A 9158-nucleotide genomic window follows, 5' to 3' on the forward strand; every position below is an offset into this window, starting at 1 on the left:
GCTCATTTTTCTTCCTTTGTATTCTGTTAAAATTATGCCACCGAGTCAAATTCTGAGCTAATACGGTTTTTATTGCACATGAGCAGAAAACCACTGAGCCAATAGGCATGTTTTTTTCTCTACTTGACATGATAAATTACAGCTAATATTTAAATAAGGACAACTTTTTCTAAAAACAAACAAACAAACAAATAAAAAGAACTATTTGAGTTTACATTACTTAATCTATTTCATATTTTTGAACATTTGGGTTTACAGTAATAGGCAACTCTGCTTGGCTGGAATACAAGTCATTTATACAAACCTGTGTTACTATTGCCCATCAGTGGTTTTTGTATCAGTAGCCACATTATGATATGACTTCATTATTTTTTTGATAATGTATTAAAATCACAGAATATTAATTATAAAGCTATCTAATTTTTGACAATCTAACCATCACATATTTTGTGTTTTTTTTTTTTTTAAAGAATATATTAATTCAATTTTCATTTTTTCAAAACAACACAAAACAAAAAAACACAGCTCAGCACCATAGTCAAAACTGAAACAGAGATTCATAGTCAGCATGGAGACAGATACTCATCACATTCATATCTATACAATACAACAAAAAGTTCATTCAAGAGCAGATGAACGCTCAAGACAGAATTGAGGACACATTTCCCACAGTATAGTCCAGGAAGGGTTTCCAAGTGTGATTGAATATGTCGATCCTAGAGTGTGTCAGGCATGTCAAAAGTCAAGCGGAATGTGCTCCAGTATCAGCTTCCTCCATCCAGAAATAAAAGGGGGTTTATCAGAGGTCCAGTGTAGTAGTATGTTCTTTCAGGCACAAAAAGTTAAAATATTATATAGTTTCCTGTTATGTTTGTTACTGATACACCTATTTGGTTGGCCAAGGAGAAGAAATAGAGGGTCAAAATCAATGTGGGTTTTGAGAATTTTTCTAATTTCAAGTAGGACAGACTCCCAGTATCCCTGTATGTTAGGGCATGACCAGAGGCAGTGTGTGAGGCTGACTTCATATATTCTACATTTGAAACACTGTGGAGAAGAGCCCGGTTTAAATTTAGTTATACGATTTGACGCCATATTTTGTGGTTTTAATTGAAACTTGAATAACCCTGCAACATGCATGAAAGGGTGAACTCGTTTAAGCCTATCCATAGTTAAATTATTGTCAGACAAAATATCATGTAATTTTAATTTTTTTTGTTTTTAAATACATTTTGGGTCAGCCAAATGAAGAAGGCATAGCCATGGATGTAGGTTTTGGTTTTTTTTTTATAGAACTGGAGGACATATTCAGTGTTGATTCTTGGGCGGGAGTTGTCCTACGAGAAATTTTGACCACTAAAGACTTACTTCCTTTAATTTGCCTAAAAGGACCATGTGCTATATGCAATGGTGCCAAGAAAGAGAGAAGATTTATTGCACCACATTTAGACAAAAGGCTTGATTCCATCTGCAGACCCTAATATCCTGCATGTTGTGTATTAATTTGTGCCTTTTCTGTATTAGTTTATGATGGAAATGTTTTGCTTATGTAAAGCTGTGCTGCTGCTTAATATACTCCTGCAGCCTAAGAGCCAACAATTAAAGTAGGTGGGTATAAAAATACACCACCAATTGGTATAATAGCCTCATTAATTCCTTGAAGACTATTGTCACAAATTTGCCCCCATATTCCATCGTTTTTGTAATGAGATGCCGCTCAACACTGTTATTTGTTTGTGAATGTACATGAGTTACCTGTTGACCTATGACCCCTGAAGATCATGAATCAATTCCAACACTGTGTTTCTGTAATGGTGTTATTAATGTCATGATATTCTGCTGATTTTTGGATCATTTTTCATTTTATTTAGGTGGTTGTTTGGAGGAGCTGATCAACAGTAGCATTAATAAAATAATCTACAAACCTGAGACTGGAAAATTTGTTTAATAACTATTTTGCCAATTAATTATGCCTTATGTCACTAATTTGCATCATAGCTATTGTATGTGCTATACTCAAATTAACAGTCTCCACCTACTTTAACATCTGCTTCATAATTTAGAATTTGTTGTAAATGTGATCATTTTATTTGGTAAATTTCATATACACAAAAATAAATATCCCAAAACACCCAAATTTTAAAATCTTCCTGATAAAATAACAAAAAAAATAAAATAAAATAAAATAAAAATTAAATCTTTAGAATTTATTTTTAACAAAAAAAAAAAAAAAAAAAAAAGCACTAGCACCTTGACAATTTATAAAGAAATCTTTAAAATAGACTGAACTCTCTGATGCATTTATTTGCTTATTTTTGTTAGATATATTGTTTGTTATTGTTTTTATATACTATTATTTGTCTATCCTGCCTTGTGTCTTTAAATTTATGCCTTTTTTTTCTCTTAAATTTATTTGCTCAAATGCTTTTTCTTTTTGACACCTTGATGTTTGTTTGTTCAAAATTTATATGTATTGTATACCTGAATATTTTTCAATAAAGTTGAGGGGAAAAAAACATCTTTTTGACAGCAACAACACATAATTAAAAACTAGAAGCACTCGGAGAGCGCAGACCTCCGCCAAGGCTGATCAGTGCCCCCCCCCCCCCCCCCGTGGGCCCCCCCACGCCAAGGAGGTTATGTTTTTGCCAGGGTTTGTTTGTCTGTCTGTTTGTCTGTCCGTTAGTGTGCAACATAACTCAAAAAGTTATGAACAGATTTTGATGAAATTTTCAGGGTTTGTTGGAAATGGGCCCCCCCGTGGGCCCCCCCCCACCCCCGATCACCACCAAAATTTAATCATTTCTTCCTTATCCCATTTCCAACAAACCCTGAAAATTTCATCCAAATCTGTCCATAACTTTTTGAGTTATGTTGCACACTAACGGACAGACAAACAAACAAACAGACAAACAAACCCTGGCAAAAACATAACCTCCTTGGCGGAGGTAAAAATATATTAAGAAATTTAGACAGTAAGGGGTTAAAAAATAATAATAATAAAATTAAAAATAAACAAATAAATATGTAAAAATAGTGGTCAAGTCGACCGCGCAGGAGATGAAAATTCTCTTTCTTAGTATCCGTGAGTATATATATAATTTTATTTTATTTATTATTATTATTATTATTTATTTATTTATTTATTTAATTATTTATTTTACCAACAAACAAGTATTAATGATCTCAGAATTTAATGATAAAAAACCCATTAAAAAAGACCAAATGCATGTGTTGTAGGTGTTAAGGGTGGGGGGGGGGGGGGGGGGGGGGGGGGGGGGGGGCATATTCCTCCTCCCCCGAAATCTCCTCCTATGGGACTCGCTCCTTTTGTCTGTTGTCAGCTGAAGCTCCCTGTTTGATCCAACTATCTGTCCACTATCTGTCCAATAACGGCGTCAGAGTTACTACCCCCCCCCTCCCCCCCCCCCTCGCTCGTCTGGCATTCCCATCCAGACTCCCAGGCTTCACCGATCTGGACCTGCTGCCACGGGTCTCTCCCTCAGTGACGTAACGGTGGATGAGTGGCTGGGTCTATCCAGCAGATGGCAATAACCCGTCCTCTGTCCAGTGACGTCACCGAGGAGGTGACTGTACGGACGGGGGTGACGTCAGCTTCCCGTGGTGCAGGATTTTGTCATCAATTAGGTCGTGACTAGGGACCATCGGCCTGAGTGACACAGTCGTGCTTCCAGTGGAGTTTTGCTGCAGACCTGCTTTAAGTGTCCTTGTGTGTTTTTCAACTTGGCTTCAACTCAGTTTGGATGTAAACTAATATAAAACATGGACCATATCTGCTGTGGGTTAGTGGACAGAAGAAGTTATTTGATGCAGTTGAGTCCTGATAGAGAGAGTTTCTATTCCTAGCTTTAATGAAGGAGGACTGCAGACACTTTTAAGTCAAAGTCATCAACTTCCTGCCTTTTTGCTGAATCTACTTTTACTGTACAAACTAGATTTGTTGTTTGGCTGTTGCCATTATTTAAAAGAAATAATTATTATTTTAAAAATTCAGATTGTTTTCTTCAGGTATAGTACTAATGTACACTATAAATAAATAAATAAATAAATAAATAAATAGATGAATAAATAAATGTGTGTGTGTATAAGTACTCTACAAGTTGAGGATTCCAAACCTTACTTTTGTGAAAAATATGTATTATTAAGTAGTTGTTGTGCAACAGAATGGTCCCTGTCTGTGTATTACTGTTATACTATGTGGTGTTTGTTTTTTTTTTTTTTAATCCTTTTACACCTGGATTCACATTCATTTTACTGCTGTGCATGTACAGTATGAGCTCATTTCAGTGATTTCATAGCAGGGGTGTCAAACTCATTTTAGTTCAGTTCCACATACAGCCTAATATGATCTAAAGTGGGCCGGACCAGCCAAATAATAGGGTAAAAACTTATAAATAATGTCGATTCCAAAGTTTTGTCTATGTTTTTGAGTGAAGAAAGTCCAATTCCATAATGAAAATGTTTACATCAAAGAACTGTACTTGAATATAACATGATCAAATATGAACACATAACATGATCAAATATGAACACCCTGAAAATTCTTAGGAAAAATAAATGCAATTTTAACAATATTTTGCCATAGTTATAATTTATAAATGTGAATTCAAACTTGCAGATCACAGTGGATCTACAAATACACATTTAGTAACAGGCAGAATATTGGTAAAATTCCACTTACTTCTCTTAAGATATTTCAGGTTGTTCATATTTGTTCAGGTCATTCACATTTTTTGTAAAAGGCTAGTCTGTAAATAGAAACATTTTTGTCTAATTTTACTTTTTTTTTTTTACACTAAAACAAAGATAAAAAAAATAGCTTTTTTCATTATTTATAGGTTATAATGGTAGTATTTTACTGTTCTGACCCACTTTAGGTTGAATTGACCTAAAATGATTTTAACATCTTTGATTGTTAATATCCTCAGTGTAATTTTTGAATTTCATAAATTCATCTCACGGGCCGGACTGGACCCTTGGGCGGGCTGGATTTGGCATGTTTGACATCTGTGTTTTATAGTATCTGAATGAGTTCCTCTAGTGCAGATTTGTGATGAATCACAACCCAGAAAGATGTGAAAGTCATATGAACTCTGACCAGACTGTTCACATCATCATGGAAAAAACAAATCTGTGACATTGGGGTGCTTTTTGGTAGTGTGAACAAAAGCAGTAGATCATGTGGTAAAGAAAAGGTCAGACAAACACTTTCAGCCTTTTATTAAAACCAGCAAACTATTGTGACAAACAGGACCATGAGAGATAGGAAGGACTTGACTTTATAGTTGTTAATGTCTGGCACTGCTGGATATCTTATCAACTGTAGGGCATTCATTTACTTGAACTATGTGCAAGGAGAAATACAAAGAATGACATCAGTACATATATAATAATGAGGCAACTTTTGATTCATTGTCTAATTGCTAGTCTGTGGCTGAACTGAGCTTTCGTGTCAAATGTTGCAACAAGTGCACAACACTATCCATGAACATACAAATACCTGTTCCTTTCACAGCTTAGAATAAAGTTCAGTTTTATTGAGTATATATATTTTTAACAACTCTTATCATCAGACAGAGGCGCTTCTTAGGGAAGCACACTACTATGCTTAACATGACCAAAACGTCAACACTGAAACTATACTGATACCTGCTGGAAAAATGAAAAACTGCACATATGTGTGACAAACCCATCACCATTTATTTACACACCAGCCACCACTGTGTAATGGACTAAGACAGCGTTTTTCAACCTTGGGGTCGAGACCCCACGTGGGGTCGCCTGGAATTCAAATGGGGTCGCCTGAAACTTCTAGTAATAAAAAAAAAACAAAAACTTACTAATAAAATAAAAGGTGAGTTGAGTGAGACAATCACATACATAAAAGACATGACAAACTGAAGCTGAAACTGGAGCACTGTGGTTCTGTTTATCTGTCAAATGTTCATTGTGGTCGGTTTCAGATGCTGCAGCTCTTTCATAATTCATCGTTTGAGTTATTTTATTCTTTGTACTTATTCTTTATACTTTTATTCTCTGGCTTTTAACTCTGCGTGAGTTGTGTGGTCCTCTGTGTCTTTTATTTATGTATTTACTTTTATGGATTTTATTACTTTTGTCACGGCCCTGCACCTTTCTGGGCACTAGGGGCACTCTCAGTTTTCTTTTACAGATGGCGACCTGCTGGTTAGTTGCACCTGTGACAGATGTGACGCCTATTTAACCCTTTCATGCACGATTTATGAGAACCTTAATCAAAGTTTTTTCCTGAGTGTTTTTATTCTTCTTCAGGCATGAAAAAAACAATGCGATTGAAAATTTTCTTCTGAAAAAAAAAAAATTAAAAAAAAAAAAATAAAAATAATTTTAAAAATGTAAAAAAATACAGGAAAAAAAAGAAAAAAAAAAAATCTTAAGGACCTATTTTTCATGAAGTTGCAAAAATGTCCACTCAGCTGGACACCACACGTTTAATTTTTGACACACAGAAACATGTATTTACTGATAAATTGTGTGAATTGTAATCACTTCTGAGCTAAACAAAACTAAATTATGGTTTGACAAAAATAGGTTGTCGATAAACCTGTGTAAAACAAAATTCATGATTTTTCGCAAATGTAAAACAAGTAATGAGATAAAGGTACAAATAGATGGTGTAGATATTGAAAGGGTGAATCAAAACAAGTTTCTTGGAGTGATAATTGATGATAAAAATTAGCTGGAAACCTCACATAAAATATCTACAAAACAAACTGTCCAGAAGCATCTGAGTCCTGGCCAGAGCAAAGGGGAGATTAGATCAGAAATCACTTCAGATTCTGTATAATTCTTTGATCTTACCTTATTTAAGTTACTGTTTGGAGGTATGGGGAAACACAAATACAAGTTCATTACATAGGATTTTTATATTGCAAAAAAGAGCAATAAGAGTTGTTCACAATGTTGGTTTTCGGGAGCACACAAATCCACTATTTTTACCTTTATCTAAAATTTTAAAACTCATTGACCTTGTGGAATTCAAAACTATTCAAATAGTACATAAAGCAAAAAAAAAAAAAAAAAAAATTACTACCGGGCAATATTCAAGAAATGTTTTGTGAAAGAGAGGGAGGCTATGATTTACGGGGAAAATTAAATTTAAAGATTCATAAAGTACACACTACGTTAAAAAGTTTCTGTGGAGTAAAATTGTGGAACAAATTGTGTGTGGAGATAAAACAAATATCAAACATAATTCAGTTTAAAAAAAGATATAAATAATTGATTCTTGAGAGGTACAGTATTTAATAATGACAATCAGACCTGTTTGTTTTTGTTTATGTATGACATTGTACTGATAAATCTGCTGCAATTATTGAAGAAAATGTTTGATTTGTTGAGTCTGTTTGTATGACTGTACTGACACGAACGTACTGTTGTGGATAATTCAGTTACTGCATTATGGATTGTTGTGGTATGATGCTAAAATTAGGGAAATAGTATAGGCTGATTGTTGTATAAAGTTAACAATAAAAGTGTAAAAGCACAGAGGGGTAGGATTAAATAAGTTTATTCTTCTTCCTACTCCTTTTTGACCATGCCATATTCAGACTTGTATGTGCTTGAAGATAGATTCTGTCCATTTAAATGTTATTTTGTTTATGTCTTAATTACCTCCGCCAAGGAGGTTATGTTTTTGCCAGGGTTTGTTTGTCTGTTTGTCTGTTTGTCTGTCCGTTAGTGTGCAACATAACTCAAAAAGTTATGGACAGATTTTGATGAAATTTTCAGGGTTTGTTGGAAATGGGATAAGAAAGAAATGATTAACTTTTGGGGGTGATCCGGAAGAAATCCTGGATTCTGGATCACTTTGAAATTTTTGTTAACATTGTGGTAAATGGGGCCAAAATTTTCGTTTCCCAATATCTCGCTTAATTATTGACCAAAACTCATGAAATTTCACTCAGGAATTGACAATGGGATCCTCTATCACATTTCAAAGGCTGATCCGGATCTGATCCAGAAGGTGGATTTTATCTCAATTTATATAAAAAATGGGGGTGCCCTTACTTTTTGGCCTACTGTGCCTTTAATATTAAAGGTAGAAATTTCTGACAAGCGCCATCGTGTAGCTCAGTCAGTTCCGCATCGGGAGTATGCCACCGGATTTCATGTAGCTTTAATACTTAAGGAGCTAGATCCAGAAGAAAACCGCCATTACGAGAAATGTGATTTTCGTGAATAACTACTGAACTAATAAGGATATAATTATGAATCCAGTTGCTAATGGTATGTTTTCATGGTCAAGGAATCTTAAAATATAGGTAAAATAAATATGGGACTAATATTTATGGTGGAAATCACAATATGGGGGAATTGTGCAAATCTCATGCAATTTGACTCAGGGATTTACAATGGGGTGTTCTATCAAATGACAAAGACTGATCCGGATCTTTCAAAAAGTTATGGACAGATTTGGATGAAAATTTCAGGAAATATTGATACTGGCACAAGGAACAAATGATCTGCACTGATATGCCTTGGCGGAGGTCTGCGCTCTCAGAGTGCTTTTCTAGTTTGCTTTGTTTTGTTTTATTTTCTTTGCATGTTTGAAATAAAAAAATAAAATAAAAATAAATAAAATGAAATAAAACTATGGGGAGGGCTTTGTGATTCTGGGGGTTTATGCTCAGAAGAGATCTACAAAATGTTACCAATTCATGTCAGAAAAGATATGCAGTGTCTTAAAACTTTAATAAAGATATGTGTGGAAAAAAAAACAAAACAACGAAAACAACAAAATACATGAATATAGAAGAGAAAAGCTGTAGAATAGCGGTCCACTGTAGTGACCAGTATGCATGAAAGGGTTAAGCAGTCCGACATGGATGAGCACTCTCTCTCGGGTCTGCTCTGCTCGGCTGTGGTCTGATCTGATCTGGGTCTGCTCTCTGGCTGGTCTGGTCTGGTCTGGTTCTGGTTCTGCCCTGCCCTGGTCCTCATACTCTTCTCAGTTGGCATTTTGTTGAACTTTGTATTTCGTTTATTGTTAGTTTATTTAATAAATCATTGTTACATCTTCACCTCCTCCTCCGTCTCCATTTTTGCCACATCCTTAGAGCCAGGTTGTGACACTTTTTAACTATTTAATTTTGTGT

Source organism: Sphaeramia orbicularis, chromosome 1, assembly GCF_902148855.1.
Source record: "Sphaeramia orbicularis chromosome 1, fSphaOr1.1, whole genome shotgun sequence".
NCBI classification, from domain to species: Eukaryota; Metazoa; Chordata; class Actinopteri; order Kurtiformes; family Apogonidae; genus Sphaeramia; species Sphaeramia orbicularis.